This window comes from Peromyscus californicus, unplaced genomic scaffold (assembly GCF_007827085.1).
Source record: "Peromyscus californicus insignis strain IS unplaced genomic scaffold, ASM782708v3 Scaffold_15__1_contigs__length_86483966, whole genome shotgun sequence".
Classification (NCBI taxonomy): Eukaryota; Metazoa; Chordata; class Mammalia; order Rodentia; family Cricetidae; genus Peromyscus; species Peromyscus californicus.
Window position 1 is genome coordinate 2,788,508 of NW_026294447.1, and position 19,323 is coordinate 2,807,830.

General features: G+C 50.2%; 1 long non-coding RNA gene across 2 annotated transcripts; it reads right to left on the reverse strand.

Annotated features, from left to right (window-relative positions):
• Nucleotides 1-267: 267 nt before the first annotated feature.
• LOC128110665 (uncharacterized) lies at nt 268-19,214 on the reverse strand. Of its 2 annotated transcripts, none has more exons than XR_008218272.1 (4): nt 18,841-19,214; nt 8,114-8,207; nt 5,032-5,109; nt 268-1,163 (listed from the first exon to the last, which is right to left on the reverse strand). It is a non-coding gene; the product is annotated as an uncharacterized LOC128110665 (long non-coding RNA). The 2 variants fall into 2 exon arrangements; XR_008218273.1 differs by having other exon boundaries at nt 5,032-7,927.
• Nucleotides 19,215-19,323: the final 109 nt, after the last annotated feature.

A 19,323-nucleotide genomic window follows, 5' to 3' on the forward strand; every position in this document is an offset into this window, starting at 1 on the left:
TGGAATTAAAGGTGTGTGCCACTGGCCACTGGTGCACCAGCATCAATCCCTTCTTGCCTTTGGACTTTTCTCAAATATGTGATGGAAAATAAAAGCTACATCATTTGTAGCTTAGTTTTGTGCCTAGAAGCTGTGTCTTCTTGGGGGTTGCTGGGGATTGAACCCAGCGTCCTGCACATTCCAGGCAAGCACTCTACAACTGAGCTACATGGTTTTTTTTTTTTTTTTTTTTTTTTTTTTTTTTTTTTTTTTTTTTTTTTTTTTTTTTGGTTTTTCGAGACAGGGTTTCTCTGTGTAGCTTTGCGCCTTTTCCTGGAACTCACTTGGTAGCCCAGGCTGGCCTCGAACTCACAGAGATCCGCCTGGCTCTGCCTCCCGAGTGCTGGGATTAAAGGCGTGCGCCACCACCGCCTGGCTGAGCTACATGGTTTTGTTCTCACTGCACAGTGCTATGTAGCACTCCATGGGGTGCGTGCTGTATCGCGACATATTTATTTGTCCTATGGTTAATAGATATTTATCTTGATTCCGCTTGAGGCCACCACCCTCAGTAAAGTCAGAGGCAGGCCATTTATTTAGTCATACGTGAGAAGTTCCCCTTAGACACTCAGTCCAAACAATGTGGAATGTGCATTTTTCGGTGTTATTAGATGATGCCAAGATGCTTGCCAGTGGTCTAACAGACCTCCATTCCATCAGCAGCACCTCACTCTCCATTGTGGACCCCCCGCATTGGGATCATCAGATCTTGCAAAGCTGATGGACATGGGTCTATATTTAGCTATTGCTTCAATTTCTGGCTGCTGAATTAATTTTAAATACTCTTAAGTTAATAAGTTATTGATATGAGTTACCTTTCATGTTCATCCCTATTTTTGCCTCTTTTGTTAGGTGTTGTACAGGTGGTACAGGTGAACTGCTCTGTATTTTCCTCCACTGATGAGTCTGTGTTAACGCCTCTTCCGCCATACGGTCGGGTTTTCTGCCTGTTTCTTTTGCGGTTTGGCCTTTTACTTTCTGCTTGGTAAGAGGTTCTTCTCGGTTTTCATTCTGGACATCCATTCTCCAGTGGTTTTGTATTTCAGATAGTCTCTTCCATTTTCATGCAACTCCTTAATTCTCACAATGGTTCCAAGAAGTAAATATCACCAATGTGGTAGTGCCTAAGGTAGAGAACAACCTTAGCGAGGACAGGTCACCTCTAAGCAGCGTCCGAGTGGGAACACACCCAGGTCTGCTCAGACAGAGCTGAGTGCCTTCCTCTCTGCTACACTCAGGAGTGAGGCCACCTTCCCAGTGCACCCAGACCCTCAGACCCTCATCCTCTACCTCCTTTCTGTACCTTTGGTTTTCTCTCAACTTCATTTTCCTGCCTACTTCTGGACCAGCATCCTATGACCCGCAGCTTCAAATGTCACCCTCTTAAGTTCTCCCAGCTCCACAAAGGAGTTTTGTGGAGCATGTCCCTTCACAAGCAGGCTTGCAGGTCACACCACACCACGGCTCAGATGCTCTTCTGTGTGATCAGCTGCAGCTGGGGAGCAGTCCCTTGGCCAGAGTCCTTTGGATGCTGCTGTAGGCACCAGGGCTGAGCACTGGTCTCAAAGCAGGTCCACTCCCAGAGCTCTGCCTTTTCCCAGAACCTTCCCAACTCTGCTGACCTGTCCTCATTGTCACAAGGGCAGCTCCTCTCTGCCTCGCTTACTTCCTGCCAAGTCCACTCAAGCCTTCAGGCAGCCTAGATAACTCTACAGTGTCCCCACTTCTCCCTGTGATTGGCCTTGTCTCTCTCTTGGAATTCCCAAGATCACTGCCTGAGCTGACACTGAATCCATCTTCCCTTCTTCCTGGTCCAGAGGGTCAGTTAGAAAGGCCAGCCCGCTGGGTCAGATTTCATGTATCCTTCACCGTCTTCTCCCTTTTCCAGGAATGAAACTCCACACATGCCAGGAGCTGTAACCCTCCCCCTCCTTCCTGCCATGCTCTTCCTCAGTCCTGCTGCCATGTGGGCTCTTTCCCATAGGCCTTTGCACACACTGCCGGCATTTCCTGGAAGGCCCTAGCCACCCTCACCAGAGCCCAGCAGTTCTAGCCCCCAATTAGAGCCAAGCTTTTCAACTTTCCAGTCACAATCCCTGTCTTTCCAGGACATTTGTACACAACTCAGAGTATATAGGTCTGTAAAATCAGTATATAAGCCAAACATTGTGGATAATAAATCATAAAGAAATTTATTTTAAGGCAATTCTTTGGTATACACATAATTTTGCTATTTATTAATGACAAAAAATTTACGTATTAATTCAGCACTATGTTTGCTTATTTTTACACAAATGAATCAAATCTTAACTGAATATTTGATATTGTGAGACCTATAGAATCTCTAACATCTTTCAGGATTGGTCAATATTTTGATTTTGTAACTGTCAATACTGAGAATGCTGCTTCTCAAACATACATAGCACAAAATGTTAGGAGTGTGATTGAGGCCTTTTGAGAATTATGAGAGATTCTGTCCTAATCCCATATCAGAATTCACTGATTTCTATGAAACTCTAATCAGCAACTCAAACAGCAATTCTTAAAATCGAACTTTCTAACACAAAATGGTTAAAGACATGGTACTTCATACCATGATGACGGCACAAGAATATTCTTGGTTTTCCACAATTCAATCCCGGTGTGTCTATGAGAGCAGAAAACTTTGTGTAAACATTGAAACACTTTCATTTACAGCAATCGTAGCTCAAATCTGAGCCGAGCTGTTCCCATCAGGAACCATGAGAATCGTGTGACGTCACACAGTGTAAAGTGTGGCGTCACGTTCAGAACGAGGATGCATGAGGGCACGTGATGCAGCACCTGTGGGTGCCGCCAGAAGCACCTTGTCGTGTGGTGGAATTATGTTTTGGTTGTTGTGCATTCATCGACCTTTTACTGTGGCCAAAGTAAATTTAGTCACATGACCCCATATGGATCACAGCATACACTTTACGAGGGCTTGGACTAGTTCACAGGAGGCTGAGGTTAAAAATGATTCACTTAAACAACAAGCTATCATTCTCATCAGACAGGACAGAGAACCATTACTGATGTGTAGCTGAGGCTCATCTCAGACCTTACTCAGCTACTGTGTTTATTAAACTAAACTCTTTTTAACTCACATCTCACATCTATGAATTTGCCCTTTAAATGCACCCATAGGCTACATAAAGACACGTAGAGTAATTTTCTTTGCATGTTGTTTATAATACAGACAAATGAAAGTAATATCCAGATCTACCAAGAAGACTATAACTACACTGCAGTGCATTCATAGCATGGAATATTACTCAGCCGTTAAAAAGAAATGCACGTTTGTGTAAGGAGGATATTCAGGATACATTAAAAATAAATTCAGAAGACTATGATTTGATATTCTAGCTACACTTTTAAAAACGGAAGAAACAAACAAACCTGTTGACAGTGGCTTCTCTGGAGAGGTAGTTAGTGGAACAGTTTTCCATACTACGCCACATACTTTTCTTTTTCTTTTTTGGTTTTTTGAGACAGGGTTTCTCTGTGCTGTCCTGGAACTCTCTCTGGAGACCAGGCTGGCCTCAAACTTAGAGCTCCGTCTGCCTCTGCCTCCCGAGTGCTGGGATTAAAGCCATGGGCCACCACTGCCCAGCTGCTATGTCTCTATAATGATTTTTTTTGCTGTTTTATTACTGAAAATAATTTTATAATCTAAAACTTTTAATAAGTGAAAAATAATAATTACACAGCACACCTGCTGTGCCCTCTTAAGGAAGTTCTGTGAGGTCAGCGCCGTCTACAGCCTATTCACTGCTATTTCCCCAGAGCCTACTTGGTGTTGGGAACTTGATAGGTGCTCATTAAACATTTATTAATTGAATGAATAAGCGAATAAACTATCTGTTTCTATGATCCTATAAACTGCTACCCAGTCACAGCTCTGGAAGCGGCGCATTGGCCACCTCTTCTTGAGATGAACCCCGTTCTTGAGAGCAGTTGCTGGCTCAGGTCACCCGTGCTGGCAGCTTTGTGGTATCACACCTGCTGCTGACGCTGAGCTCTAGGGCCTTTGCACAATTATTGCACTCAATGTGGGTTCCTTTTCTGACTTAGGAAATAATTTCGTTCAAGGTCGCCAGCGTAGTTTAAAGCCCAAGCCGTGACTCTAGCTGAATTCCAAACACTCAGGGTTTGGATCTCAGGACAGCCCATCTGGAAGGCTCCTCCCCCTCTTCTCTCTCTCAAGTCCACCTCACTCTCCCACCCCTTGAAGCGTTATTAGAACAAAGGGCACATGTTAGCACTTCCTGTGGTGGTTTGAGAGAATGGCTCCCTTAGACTCAGAGACTTGCAGGGTTAGTCACCACGGAGTAGAAGTTTCGAGAGAATTAGAAGAATCAGGAGGCCTTGTTGGATGGAGTGTGTCACTGGGGTGGGCTTTGAGGTTTCAAAAGTGCACACCAGGCCCAGGCTTGTGCGTGCTGGCTTTCCCCCCTCTCTCTCTCTCTCTCTCTTTCTCTCTCTCTCTCTCTCTCTCTCTCTCTCTCTCTCTCTCTCTCTCTCTCGGTCTCTCCTTCTGTCTCCCTGTCTCTGTCTCTGTCTCTCTGTCTCTCTGTCTCTCTGTCTCTGTCTCTGTCTCTCTCTCTCTCTCTCTCTCTCTCTCGGTCTCTCCTTCTGTCTCCCTGTCTCTGTCTCTCTCCCTTTCTCTTAGCCCGTGGGCCAGGATGTAGCTCAGCTCCTGCTGTGCATGCCACCATGCTCCCTAGCACGATGGTAATGGACCGAACCTCTGATACCGTAAGCAAGCTTCAGTTAAATGTTTTCCTTTTTAAGAGTTTGCTTGGTCACGGTGTCTCTTCACAGCAATGGAAGAGTGACTAAGACACTCTAGTATTACCCGCTCTCCACTCCCATCCCAGTGTTCTCAGGGCTTCTGCCTTCCTTGTTCACAGCTCCTGGCTGTTCTGTCACTCCGTATATATTTCCCAGGGGGACAAATGTGGCTCTATTTACCTGAGTTGTCTTTAGACTCAGGCTTCCACTTCACTTACAAGGCTGGCCCTGGGGTTACTGTAACAAATGACCATGAACCTGGAGGCACAAAGAAAGGCATCGGCTTATATTCTCTAACAGTTCTGGAGTCAGAAGGCCAACATTTTTTTTTAAACTGGGCAAAATCAAGGCCACACTGCCACCGCAGGTCTAGAAGCAAACCTGGCCACAGCTCTGCAGCTTTTGCCATTTGTTAGAGCTCCTGTGCTGTGGCTACCTCCCAGCACCAGCAACTTCAGGTGTTTCTGTGTGTCATTTTTACATCACCCTTGTCCTGTGCATGTGCCGTTATAAAATCCACCTGGGCCTCTCTCTTCCACTGGGTACACAGGATCCCATTTAGTGCCTAAGGAGCTAACCCAGGAGAACATTAGCTGAATCACCCTGCAAAGACTTCGTTGTGTAATGTAACATTCAATGTTCATAGGGCTAATTGACTGCACCTGATGTCTTCAGGCCACCAGAGATGCCACTGCTAGCTCTGGAAATCCCTTTGCAGGATGAAGACATGTGTTTTGAACTTCTGTGTGCCTCTCTCTGGCAGGGCCAGTCTCATAGAAGAGACTGAGTGTGCGGAGCAGGGGCTGCTGTCTGCCTTTCCCCTAGCTCCAACCTCAAAAAGAAAAACATTCAGGGCTCCTGTTCCCTCTATGTAGCTGGCTACCCACGGCCTCACCCTTCAGAAACCATAGGAAGTTTCATACTAGAGGCAGCCACATGCGGCCAGCACCTCCCGTGGGCTCTGATGAGTGGCAGGAGCAAGAAGGCTTACAGGGTCATCCCCCTGCTGCAGAGCATGCAGTCCGATCTTGCTGTCTGGGAGTCTAAGCAGGCTGGGCTGCAGCCTGGTCACTCCTTTCTCTTCCATGATTCCAAATAGGAAGATGGGGAGAGAGATGCTGAAATTAGCCTTTTCTCCCAAACAATACCCTTCAGGAGAGAGGGTCCGTGCAGGAGAGAGGGTCAGTGCAGAAGAGAGAGAGGGTCAGTGCAGGAGAGAGAGAGGGGCCATGCAGGAGAGAGAGTCAATGCAGGAGAGAGGGTCAGTGCAGGGGAGAGAGAGAGGGTCCGTGCAGGAGAGGGAGAGGGTCCGTGCAGGAGAGAGAGAGAGGGTCCGTGCAGGAGAGAGAGAGGGTCCGTGCAGGAGAGAGAGAGAGGGTCCGTGCAGGAGAGAGGGTCAGTGCAGGGGAGAGAGAGAGGGTCCGTGCAGGAGAGAGAGAGAGGGTCCGTGCAGGAGAGAGAGAGGGTCCGTGCAGGAGAGAGAGAGAGAGAGAGGGCCAGTGCAGGAGAGAGGGTCAGTGTAGGAGAGAGGGCACAGGGCACAGAAAGCCCTTCCATCACCTGCTGACTGCACAGTTGCTTCTGGACCTGGCTCCCTGCTGATAGGAACATGCAAGTCCTCTAGGCCACTTTCCTTGTCTCTATAATCTCTCATCCAGCAGCACCGAGAGGATCCTGGTCTCTGGTCCTAGGCCTGGGTTCCCTGAGGTCGATAGGGGTGCTTTTCACCCCAGCCTGGGGTCTCTGCCCCACAACAGCTGGGAGCACTCTGAAAGCTGAGGACAGAGGCAGGTAGCCCAGAGCTGGATTGCCTTGGTTTCATATCCACTCCTCCCCATGCAGGAAGAAGGGGCTGATAGAATGGGATGGTGTCTTTGGCTGGCCAGCAGATTGTCACAGGATTTGTAGGTGGGAAGGAGTCTCCTTTCTTCTTGTGCCTAGGGGAGGCCCAAGGAGTGAGTGGGACGCAAAGAAGGGTCTTATTAGAGGCCCATGCATGGTTCCCCAGAGTCCATATGCAAGTTTGATTCTAACAGAACTGACTGGAACTGGTTATGCATATGCCCCACCTATCCATTTCTGTGGTGCAGAAATTGCCATGAGACCCAGAGATACTATGTCACTTGGGGAGCTACAGTAAGCTGAGGCTATTTGTGACTTGGGTTATTGCTGCGGGTCCTTTTGAGAGCATATCAAAGCCTCTATAAAGCTCATCAATGCACAACATGATTCACTCTGCATAAAACTCACACAAGTTCCGGGCAGTGGTAGTGCATGACTTTAATCCCAGCACTCGGGACACAGAGGCAGGCAGATCTCTGTGAGTTCCAGGAAAGGCTCCAAAGCTACACAAAGAAACCCTGTCTTGAAAAAAACCAAAAAAACAAAAAAGCCAAAAACCAAAAACCAAAAAACCCCACACAAGCTAGTCCTTTCAGCAGCTCGCATGCTGGCCCTCTCTAAGGGAGGCACACAGCTTTTTGGTAGAGGAAAAGAATGTATACAACCCATTCTTACTTGCAGTGACTTCTCTGTGTGCTTGCAAAGTGACTAAATGCTTTCAGAGGGAGTTATTGACCCACTGAACTAGGAACAAAAACTAAGCCTCACCCGGCCATGATGCTTGGGCTCTGATATTTGAGAATGGAGCTCTAGGGTTTGAACACATCAGGCAAGATGCTGACAATTCCACAGGTTACTTTTGTTAAAAATGTGGTCCTCTAAAAAAGTATTTAAGTAGGTTGGGTGGTGGTGGCACACACCTTTAATCCCAGCACAAGTTTGAGACCTGCCTGGTCTATAGAGCAAGTTCCAGGACAGCTAGACTAAACAGAGAAACCCTGTCTTGAATCCCCTCCCCCATAACATATATAATTAGCTAGACTTATTGGCGCTCATCTGTAATCCCAGCCCTTGGGAGGCTGAGGCAGGAGGATTACAGTTTCAAGCCCTGTCTTACACAGTGCAAGGTCAGCCTGGGCAGTGAGACCCAGCAAACACACAGAAGCTGGAGCTGTGGCTCAGCGGCAGAGAGTTTGCTCAGAATGTGTGTGGCCCCTGGGTTCAGTCCCCAGTTCTACAAAACAAAAACAAGAAATTAAGATTGATATAGCCCAGATCACGGGAAAACAGGAATCCTGACACATTCAGAAAAGTTCATCAATTTCAAAAATTTAAACGCATATTCCCTTGACATGGTGATTTCATTTGCAGAAAAGCCTATTTAAAAACAACCAGAGAGAGGGCCAACGGTAGCTCATACCTGCAATCCCACCAAGAGGATTTCTACACATTCAAGGCCAACCAGGGGTCACTTAGTGAATTCCAGGCCGTCTTGAGCTGTAGATTAAGACCACCTCAAAAGAAAATAAATGAATTGAATAATCAGGGATACTAAAAAAGATTAGCTACATAAAACATTCATTATAACTGTTAACACATTTTAAAATTCAAACCTAAACACTCATAATTGGGGATTAAAGATGTTATAGTTCAACAATAAACACGCACTGGAATGCTGTGCTGTGATTGTTTAAAAAGCCATTTATTAGCCTATATTAACTAGGATGGTATATAGATTTAAATACATGAATTATATAGTATGTTTATATCTATGTTCATATATGTAGCTATGGATTGCCACAATAAGTAAAGTGTCTTGGTTTGCAGAATGGGGATCTAAATGTCTATAAACATGATCAACAGGTATATGGTAGAGAGATACTGTGTGGATAGCAATCCATTACCAACACATCAAAAGTCTAACATTTATTTCTAGGTTGATGATCATCCACATGTATGCCTTTTCTTCCTTTGGAATTTTTTTTTCTTTTTCCTTTTTTTTTTTTTTTTTTTTTTTTGCAATAATTGCTCGCCATGCCAGAGGGAAGATCCAACCACCTCAGAAAGGTAGGAAGTAACTCTGGAAAACGCTCTTTAGCCAGGACATCCCTGTTGGCCAACGACCTCTACAGAATAAACAAAACAGTTGAAGGACATCACTCAGAACTGGGGTTGCCATACTCTCCGAGCTAAAATGCTAGATGTGCAAGTTGATTTTGCTGTTGGTTTGATCAGCATAGGCCTCTCTGAGACTCTTGGTCACCTACCCTGAGTGAATGTTGCCTTCTGTCTGTCTAGGAATACCTGAGGACAGGCGCTTCCATGGGGCCACCAAGCTGTAAGGCTTCAGCCACTCCAGTGGCTGTAACCGAGTGTCACAGTCTTGAGAAAGCATCATTCTCACCTTGGACTTCTTCTTCTTAAGACTTCTTCTTGAAAGACGTGTTATTTGTTCTGAGACAGGGTCTCGTGCATCCCAGGCTGACCTGAACTCCTGTGTGGTTGAGGATGACCTTGAACTTCCGGTGTCCCCACATCCGGTCCATCCAGTGCTGGGTTCCAGCGCACGGCCTTCTGTATGCAAGAGAGGCACTCGGCGGACGGAGCCTCATTTGAGCCCTTTGAAGGTGGTGTTGCTCAGGGAATTGCGCCAACTGAGAACACTGTGTTCCTACCCACATCACATCACTTCACAGAGCGACTGCAGTGAGACTCCGTGGAATGCTCTCACTCCCGTCTGGGCCCCCCAGGGCCTGCCTGCTGTCCACTAAGGGCCAGGTTTGGGGGACCTACTGTCTCTGGGTCTCCAGCTCTTTGCTAAGGTGGCCACTGCCCCCATCTGCAGTGCTGGGCTACCATGTCACCATCTATTTATACCAGTCAGGCACGTCCCGCTCAGCTCAGGTTTCTTCTCCCCAGCCTTGGCTGCCCAGGGTGGCCACTGTCCCACTCAACCCCCTGGGTCATTTATCTTCTGTCTGTCAGGCAAGGTGAGCTTAGCCAACTTCTCTGATTCTAGAAAATGAGGTTGCTATTCCCTGAGATACCACAGGCCGATCTAACCGGGGTAGTCTCTGACATGACATTAAATGAGACAATTCCTTCAGCAGATCAGTGACCGAATGCCAGAATACTTACTTAGGAAAAAATATGGATTGCTGCCTTTTTCTTGTTTGAAAAGAAGGTCTTGCTACATAGCTCAGGATGGCCTTGATTTCGTGATCCTTTTGAAATTTCAGGCAAGCCTCATCATGCTGTAAGTAAGGCCTTCTTAACAGAAGCAATCATTATGGTCTTTCACCAAAGGCCCTGGGCTGAGTCACACTAAAGGCAGCGGACAAAGTGAGAGCTGAACAGTAGCGGGGGCTTGTGGAGAGGGGGATGCACTGGGACCAGGGACAGAATAGGGCAGGCTGCACCAAGCTCCCGGTGTCATCGTGCTCACCTCACGGTGACATTTTACTCATAATTTGATTTTTCCTGGATACAAAGGGACATGGAACCCATCAGCTGACTGATTCCCCAACACCCCCCTCTCAGGAGAGTCCAGTCCGTGCCAAGTGTGGACTCCATCACCGGCGGAGCAATGCAGACTGTTCAATCAATCCTGGGTCAGTCTGGAACTGAAAACACACATGCTGACCCTCCCTCCCACTGTTGAATTTATTTTTTTAATTTTTATTTATTTATTTAAATTTTTTTATTTTTTTGGTTTTTCAAGACAGGGTTTCTCTGTGTAGCTTTGCGCCTTTCCTGGAACTCACTTGGTAGTCCAGACTGGCCTCGAACTCACAGAGATCCGCCTGCCTCTGCCTCCCGAGTGCTGGGATTAAAGGCGTGCACCACCACCGCCCGGCTCACTGTTGAATTTATTAAGCTGATGTACCCCGGTCACTGTCTCCTCCTAGCCCTACACTAGCGTAGGGCGAAATCAACCAGCATAAGAACCAAAGACATCATATGCCATGACCCAAGGCACTGTATCTCTCGTTCATGAGAGAGCTCTTGGGAAATCGATGCCTCCAAGGCTTTCCTAGGCACCGTTCTGTGGTGGTGGTCACGGGGGTTGGTGGTCACAGGGTGGTGGTGGTCACAGGGTGGTGGTCACAGGGAGGGGGTGGTCACAGGGGGTGGTGGTCACAGGGAGGTGGTGGTCACAGGGGGTGGTGGTCACGGGTGGTGGTGGCACAGGGGGGTGGTGGTCACAGGGGGTGGTGGTCACAGGGGGTGGTGGTCACAGGGTGGTGGTGGTCACAGGGGGTGGTGGTCACAGGGGGTGGTGGTCACAGGGGGGTGGTGGTCACAGGGGGTTGGTGGTCACAGGGTGGTGGTGGTCACAGGGTGGTGGTGGTCACAGGGGGTGGTGGTCACAGGGGGGTGGTGGTCACAGGGGGTGGTGGTCACAGGGGGTGGTGGTCACAGGGGGGTGGTGGTCACAGGGGGTTGGTGGTCACAGGGTGGTGGTGGTCACAGGGTGGTGGTGGTCACAGGGGGTGGTGGTCACAGGGGGGTGGTGGTCACAGGGGGTGGTGGTCACAGGGGGGTGGTGGTCACGGGGGGTGGTGGTCACAGGGAGGGGGTGGCACAGGGGGTGGTGGTCACAGGGTGGTGGTGGTCACGGGGGGTGGTGGTCACAGGGAGGGGGTGGCACAGGGGGTGGTGGTCACAGGGTGGTGGTGGTCACAGGTGGTGGTGGTCACAGGGGGGTGGTGGTCACAGGGGGTTGGTGGTCACAGGGTGGTGGTGGTCACAGGGTGGTGGTGGTCACAGGGGGTGGTGGTCACAGGGGGGTGGTGGTCACAGGGTGGTGGTGGTCACAGGGGGTGGTGGTCACAGGGGGTGGTGGTCACAGGGGGGTGGTGGTCACAGGGGGTGGTGGTCATGGGTGGTGGTCACAGGGGGTGGTGGTCACAGGGGGTGGTGGTCACAGGGAGGGGGTGGTCACAGGGGGTGGTGGTCACAGGGTGTGGTGGTCACAGGGTGTGGTGGTCACAGGGGGTGGTGGTCACAGGGGTGGTGGTGGTCACAGGGTGGTGGTGGCACAGGGGGTGGTGGTCACAGGGGGTGGTGGTCACAGGGTGGTGGTGGTCACAGGGGGTGGTGGTCACGGGTGGTGGTCACAGGGTGTGGTGGTCACAGGGGGTGGTGGTCACAGGGAGGTGGTGGTCACAGGGGGTGGTGGTCACAGGGGGTGGTGGTCACAGGGGGTGGTGGTCACAGGGTGGTGGTCACAGGGGGGTGATGGTCACAGGGGGTGGTGGTCACAGGGGTGGTGGTGGTCACAGGGGGTGGTGGTCACAGGGTGGTGGTCACAGGGGGGTGATGGTCACAGGGGGTGGTGGTCACAGGGGGTGGTGGTCACAGGGGGTGGTGGTCACAGGGGGTGGTGGTCACAGGGGGTGGTGGTCACAGGGGGTGGTGGTCACGGGTGGTGGTCACGGGGGTTGGTGTTCACAGGGGGTGGTGGTCACAGGGGGTGGTGGTCACAGGGGGGTGGTGGTCACAGGGTGGTGGTGGTCACAGGGGGGTGGTGGTCACAGGGAGGGGGTGGTCACAGGGGGGTGGTGGTCACAGGGGGGTGGTGGTCACAGGGGGGTGATGGTCACAGGGGGTGGTGGTCACAGGGGGGTGATGGTCACAGGGGGTGGTGGTCACAGGGAGGGGGTGGTCACAGGGGGTGGTGGTCACAGGGGGGTGGTGGTCACAGGGGGGTGGTGGTCACAGGGGGTGGTGGCACAGGGGGTGGTGGTCACAGGGGGTGGTGGTCAGTGGAGCTGGTAACTGACACACAGTCATCTTTCCTTCTGCTGGCCCATCTAGTCCATTGTAAGCCTCAGGAACACCTTCCATCTGGTAGAAGACAATCTGCACACTCCTGATGTCACCCCGCCACCATCTGCCAGGCAGGTTGTCATAAGAAATCTACGATGCCTGTCATGTGAATAGTGAGAAGAGGGACAGCTGTGCAGAGCACTACAGCAGCATTGGGCAGGTGGTTGGCAACTAGGAGGTTGGGGAAAACAGTAGGAAGGAGTGTCCCTTGTAGACTCAATCTCATCATCCATGAATTGGAGATAAGGGCTGCCTGCAGTGTTGTGCCCAAGCACCGGGCAGCCCTCCATTTGGAAAGCAATGGCCTAGCATGATGCCATACTTACATAGCCATGTTCCCTTTAATTCCACAGGTACCTCCAACCCACGGCACTATTTGGCTCTTCAAATGATGTCCGTGAGAAGGGTTTGGGTCTCCCTCGTAATGGTGGGGTGTGATCGAAGACGCTCACAGTGGTACTGCCATGGCTGAAGTTAGGCATGCACTGTCTGAAGAGAAGGGAAGCCCGACACTGGCTGCCAACACCAGGCTCTCCCCACCTCATGAGCGAAAGGTGTCAGGAGGTGCTGACTGCCGAGCAGCATCTGCCCCCGCACCCTGGCAGAGCCCCTTCGCACCGTGACACCGATGTCTCTGCAGAGAACACTGGGAGCTCCCACCCTTCCCAAGTGTCAGCTCGAGACCTAGTGCCCCAGGGCGCAGTTGTGGCCAGGACTGTTCAAGAAAAGCTTAAATCAGGAAATGAAATGGCATACAGAAAGCCTTCCAGCCGGGCACTGGGTGTGCATGACTCCAGAGCCACCCGGAGGTCACTCCAGCAGACCCTCTCCTGGCTGCTGAAGGCCTGACTGACAGCCACAGGCCGACTTGTTTCTCTCCACTCCCTGTCTCCTCTTTTCACCTGAGGCCCACTTCTCTCTGTCCTGTAGCCATGCCCCCAGATTTTCCCATCTGGGATGACTGGCAGGTGGGCATGTCACACCCCCCACCCCTGCCACCCCCCTCCACAGCTTCCCTACCTCCACAGCGACAGCTGTCACAGGTCACAGACTACACTGACACACAGGTGGAATCCTGAGTCCGTGTTGGGAAAGCAAGGCAGCGGCATGAACAGGGGCAATGAGGACATGGTGGGACAGTCCTGGGTGGGAGCGCCATGTGATGGCACACAGAGGACAGCTCAAACCCCACAGTTCTGAGCGCGTGTGCTGTGGATCTCTGCAGCATGTGGTGCCAAGGGCAACTGGGAAGGACCAGAAATTAACCTTTTTGTGGTAGTTTGAATGTAATTGGCCCCCCATAGGCCTATAAGGAGTGGCACTGTTAGGAGGCCTTGTTGGAGGAGGTGTGTCACTGGAGGGTGGGCTTTGAGGTCTCCAAAGATCCTCAGTTCACTCCCTGTTGCCTGTGGATCAAGATGTAGAACTTTGAGCTACCTCTCCAGCACCATGTCCGCCTGCATGCTGCCATGGCATGTCACGGCATGGTGACAACAGACTGAACCTCTGAACTGTAAGCCAGCACCAATTAAATGTTTTCCTTTATACGAGTTGCTGTGGTCATGGTGTCTCTTCACAGCAATAAAACCCTAACTAAGACACTTTTAAGAACTCACAATCCTGTTGCCTCAGCCTTCCAGGGGCCAGTGGAAATTAACTTTTTGCTTTATATTATTCATCAAAAGAACCTGGGTATCTAAATGTGAAACAAAACTTGCCAAGCATAAAGAGAAACTGGAGAAGACTCATGGCCTTGAAGATGGACAATTTCCTTAAGCAAGACACAAAGCTGAAGGCTCCAGGAGACCCAGATGTCTAAGCACTTTGGAAAAGACAATTAGAAGGAGAAAAGTGACAAGCTGAAAAGTGGCACCATTTCCAAGCAGGCAGAAGTGCTGTGTCTCTGGAAGGCATAGAAAATTCCCTCAAATCAATACAAAGGCCTCAAAACGCCAACAACAAATCAACAGTCTCAGCAGTTCAAAGACAGAATAAAATGTACATTAAAAAATGCTCAAAAACACCCAAACTGAGGGAAATGCAAGCGAATGAGTCGCATTCCCTCATATTGCCAGGAGCTAGCATTTTGAAAACGTTGAGCATTAATGAGGGTGTGAAGAGAAGGGCACACTTCTACACGGCCATGGGAGTCTGGACTGCTCACCGCTTTAAACGGTGATTTGGCAAGGTTATTAAAATGGAAAGTGCATGTACCTGACAATTCTGATTCTGGGTAGAAATACTCCCTCCTGTGCCCACAAAGCATGTATAAAAATAAAAGTGCTGATCACCCTGTCTTTCATAAAACCAGAACCCTAAAATATCTATCAATTAGGTAATAGCTAAAGGGAACTCTGGACCATTCCATGGAATACTATGCAGTGGTCAAAAGGAGCGACTTATTCCACATGCAATGCCATGTAACAGTACATATGAAAAAGCAGGACTGAGGAAATGATTCAGCCAGGAAAGGTTTGTGAAGATCTGAGCTAGAATTCCAGAACCCATCTAAAAAGCTGAGTATGGTGGCACATGCTGGTACCTCAGTACTGGGGTGATGGAGATGAGCAGATCCCTGGGGCTCATTGGGCAGCCAGCCTCACCCAATCAGTGAGTCCCAAGTGTCAATGAGAGGCCCTGTTTTAAAAAACACAGTGGGTAGCTCCTGAGAAACAACTTCTAGTGCAGGCCTCTATCCTTCACATACGTACACGTGTACATACTCCCAGACAGAAACACAGAAAAGAAAACAAAATCTGCAGGAAAAATGACCACAAAATAAAGTGATTCACATTTTAAACACACGCAACAGTATCATCTACACCTCTAATAATCGAGGTGTCAGCAAATGTATTGAAAATGGTATGAAACATGACACCAGGTCTGGGGACAGGAGTGGATGGCACGTCTTGGTTGCCAACGTGATATTATTCAGAACCATCTAGGAGGCAAGCCTCTAGGCTTAACTGAGGTGGAAAGACCCACTCTGAATGTGGGCAGCACCATGGGTGGGTGGGCAGGTGGGCCTTATTCGTAAACAGGACAAAGCCAGCTGAGGACCAGTTTTAGCCTGGCTCTGCTTCCTGAGTTTGGACATGGCGTGGCCAGCTGCCTCGATGTCCTGTTGCCACACCTTCCCTGCCCTGGCAGACTAGTACCCCCTTCCACTGTGGGCCACACGGAACCTACCTTAGCTCCTGTTCCACTGCTGTGATAAGACATCAAGACCAAGGCAACTAACGAAAGGGTTTATTTGCAGCTCACGGTTTCAGAGGGTGAGTCCACGGCCATCACGGTGGGAAGCATGGCAGCAAGCGTGACACAGCAGTTATAGCGGAGAGCTCACATCTTGAGATACAACTACAAGGCAGAAGAGCTAACTGGGAACGGCTGGTCTTTGGAAATACCAAAGACCCCCACCCCAAAGTGACACACCTCCTTCAACAAGATGACACATCCTAATCTTTCCCACAGTTCCAACTGGCGACGGCGCGTTCAAACCACCTCAAAACCCTTCCTCTCTTGACGTTTGTCAGAGCGGAAGAGTACCTAATGTAGGAGGGATGGCCCCCAAAGGGGCTGTGTAACGGGTGATCACTCTGACCTATCATTTCACTACCAGCAGCAAAACACTTTTTAGAAGCTAATATTAAATTTATTTTGTGAGGAGCAAGAAACTTGAAGACAAAAACAGTGTGTAGAGATCCCATTCTGCTCTCCATTATGAGACCTTGTTTTTGTGAGGCAAAAGGCAGCTTTGTTCCCTGTGGAAGAGCTCCTGCAGAGGGATCACCATGTGCTGGGAGGGCTACCCTGGGCTGCCAGACCAGGAATGTTTGGGACAGAAGTTTCAGAGCTTCTACTGGAAGCAGTCACATCCGGTGCCGGGCTCCTCCCAACTGCCAGTTGCTGCTCACAGCATCTCATGCGTCCTGACTGAGGAAACAGGCAGCCAGTGTGGGAGACTGAGGCAGGAAGATTGCTGAGAGGTCACACTGAATTTGAGGCCATCCCGGGCTATGGTGTAATAGCCCATCTCAAAAAACAAAACAACAAAACAAACAAACAAAAACCAAGCAAACCAAACCAAACCAATGAAACAACCAAGAGAGAGAGAGAGAGAGAGAGAGAGAGAGAGAGAGAGAGAGAGAGAGGAATCATAGCAAATGTGTCTGATGACTTATTATCCATCAGGCCTCGTGCCCAGGGCTCAGCACCCCTAATTTCACCCAATACAGGAATCCCAAGAGAACAGCAGCTTTGTTGCCCATTTAACAGGTCAAGAAGGGGAGGTTCAGCTGGATTTGGAATTGCAAAATCAAATGCCCAAACTGCAATGGATGCCACTGACTTAAGTCCTCCATCAGGCCTCCTCCTCAAACAGCCTACCCAATCACACTAAATAGTGAGGCTGGCTTTGCTTCAATTTGTATATGTACATCAACATTCAATTTCTTCCCATTCAAGGTAAGGGATAAAGAAGGGCTACCATTGCTCCTGTGCGGCCCTGGCGATCCACCAAGTCTGGTCCACAGTGAGTAGAGAAGTCGTCTGTACACCACAGTGTCAGGAGCCGAGGCACTGAAGCCCAGTGGCTCCGCCAGGAACAAGGGGATTGTAAGGCAGATGACACATTCCCACGGAGGCCGTCCTGCCCCGTCAGAGCGCAGATGTCCTGGTTTCCTGTACTTTACTTATCAGCAGAAGCTGTGTTCATCACATCAGCTTATGGCCGGGGCTCTAGTGGTACCAGTCAGCAAAGGCCTGGAATTCCTTTCTTCCTCCAACTGGTGTTCCTGGGGTAGGAGTGAGGGGGTGTTCCATGCTAGTCCTGTTTCTAATCCATCACCAGACAGCAGTGCAGGAAAGAGCAGGTGACGTGGTCCAGCCTGCAAGGTGGGTGGTACATTTGCCTTCCTGATGCTGAGAACGCTTAGAAAAACTAATGGTATAGCAAAGTTCCCCCAACGTACGATGCTCAGGGAAATTTAGCAAGAAGAAGGGCAGATGGGATAGATGGATTCATTTAAGTCAGGGAACACGAAACCATTCTGGGGACATTTCCTCTGAATGGAACATGTTTTTCCCCTCGCTGCCTCCAGCTATCTCCCAACCCTGGTCCTAGTAGGGACACAGCTAAGCCACATTCCGCACCCACACACATGCATGTGTTCGAAGGAGCCTCTGCGTGGTCCCCTTTCCTTGGCAAGACCAGACCTCAGCTTACTATAAATCCTTCCCAATTTCCAAGATGCAAAGCAGTTCCCATTTTCTTGGTGACACATTTTTGATCACTCCTAGCTCATTTCCAGTTCTTCCAAGGAACTGGCTCAGTCATGAAATTCCACACCACTTTTATACTGGCATCAATGTGCACGTGTCAAGCTGCCCCTGAAGAATTAAGCTTGATCCTTCTCCAACTGCAGCTCTGTGAAGTCCAGGGTGGGTCTCCCCAGCCCCCTGTGTGTGAACAACTGGTCCACGAGAAACAATGTTGATTGAAAAGATGTCTGGATGAAGACATGACAAGTATAGTGCCTGGCTTATCTAAGATGTCAAGTATGATACATATTTCCCACACTACAAGTATTTAACATAGGAATTCCTTACCCCGTTGTCCCTTAGCTAACAATCCATCCAAGAAAGCTAACCGAGGTTTACTCATATCTGATAGAAGCAGGCCCATTTGCACACACATGACAGCTGAAACAAGCCTGGAGATCCTTCTTCATCACCCAGCCTGATGCTGGTTTTGAGGTGCATGGTGCTGAGTGCCAGGACGTTCCAGCCCCACCAGAATACATCTCAGAATCAAGCAGCGCTTCGGTGTGGGGCAAAAGGTTTCTCGGGAACAGCAGTGGTTAAGAATGGAAGGATGTTGGGCAAATAGAAAAGTTATTGATTGTGGGGTAAGGGTGTCTTTACAGTTTATGTAGAAAATTCCTAGTAAGCAAACAGTTTTAAAGAGATAACACTAGATGTTAAAAGGTCTCAGTTACCTGCCCCTAGGGTCAGGCGGGACATCTCAAGGCACCACACTCCGGGGAGTCGGGTTCCCGTGGGATGCCTAGTGCCCCTGCCACCCTGCACGCTCCGTAGGAAGCGCTGGGTCTGAGGGAAGGGCCAGGCTGCCTCCCCCAAAAGCGTAGAGCTCGCTCCGGCTCTGGTGTTCGCGGAGCAAAGTCTCTGCGGTGGCCCTGCCAGCGGGGACACGCGTCGCACAGACGCTCCGGGTCACCAGAGACAAACTGAGTTTGGAATTTTGCCTGCCCCGCAGCCCGGGATGGGATGGCCGCTCCCCTCGCCCCTACTCACCTGCTTGTCTGAGCCATGTCCATTTTCCTCTTTGCTTCTGGCTCCCGAAGGCATCTGTGCAGCGACCGGGTTCCAAGGCTCACCAAGAGAAGAGACAGGGTGGTATGGTAGTGGGAGGTGCACTCGCCAGAGTCCCCGCCCTGTCCTGGGGGGTAGGGGTGGAGGGGTGCAGAACAGCCGATCTGGTTCCCACTAAGCCCCTGGTATCCCCCGGCGACTTCGCACGATGGGTGACTGGACCCCCGGGAGGAAGGGGCATGCAGCGTGCAAAACTTTGGGTCCTCCAGCGGCGACTGCCGGAAAGGCCGCCTTTACTTCTGCCCGGGGTCGCTCCAGTTGCGGGGTTGCTGGCTGGACAAGGCGGCGGTGCGCAGCATCCTGGCTCGAGGCGACCCTGCCCGGCTGAACCCGCGCGGCTCTCGGCCTCTGCACCGCTCTGCGCTCCGCCAGCCCGACTGCGCGCTCTCCCGGGCCCCGCGCACT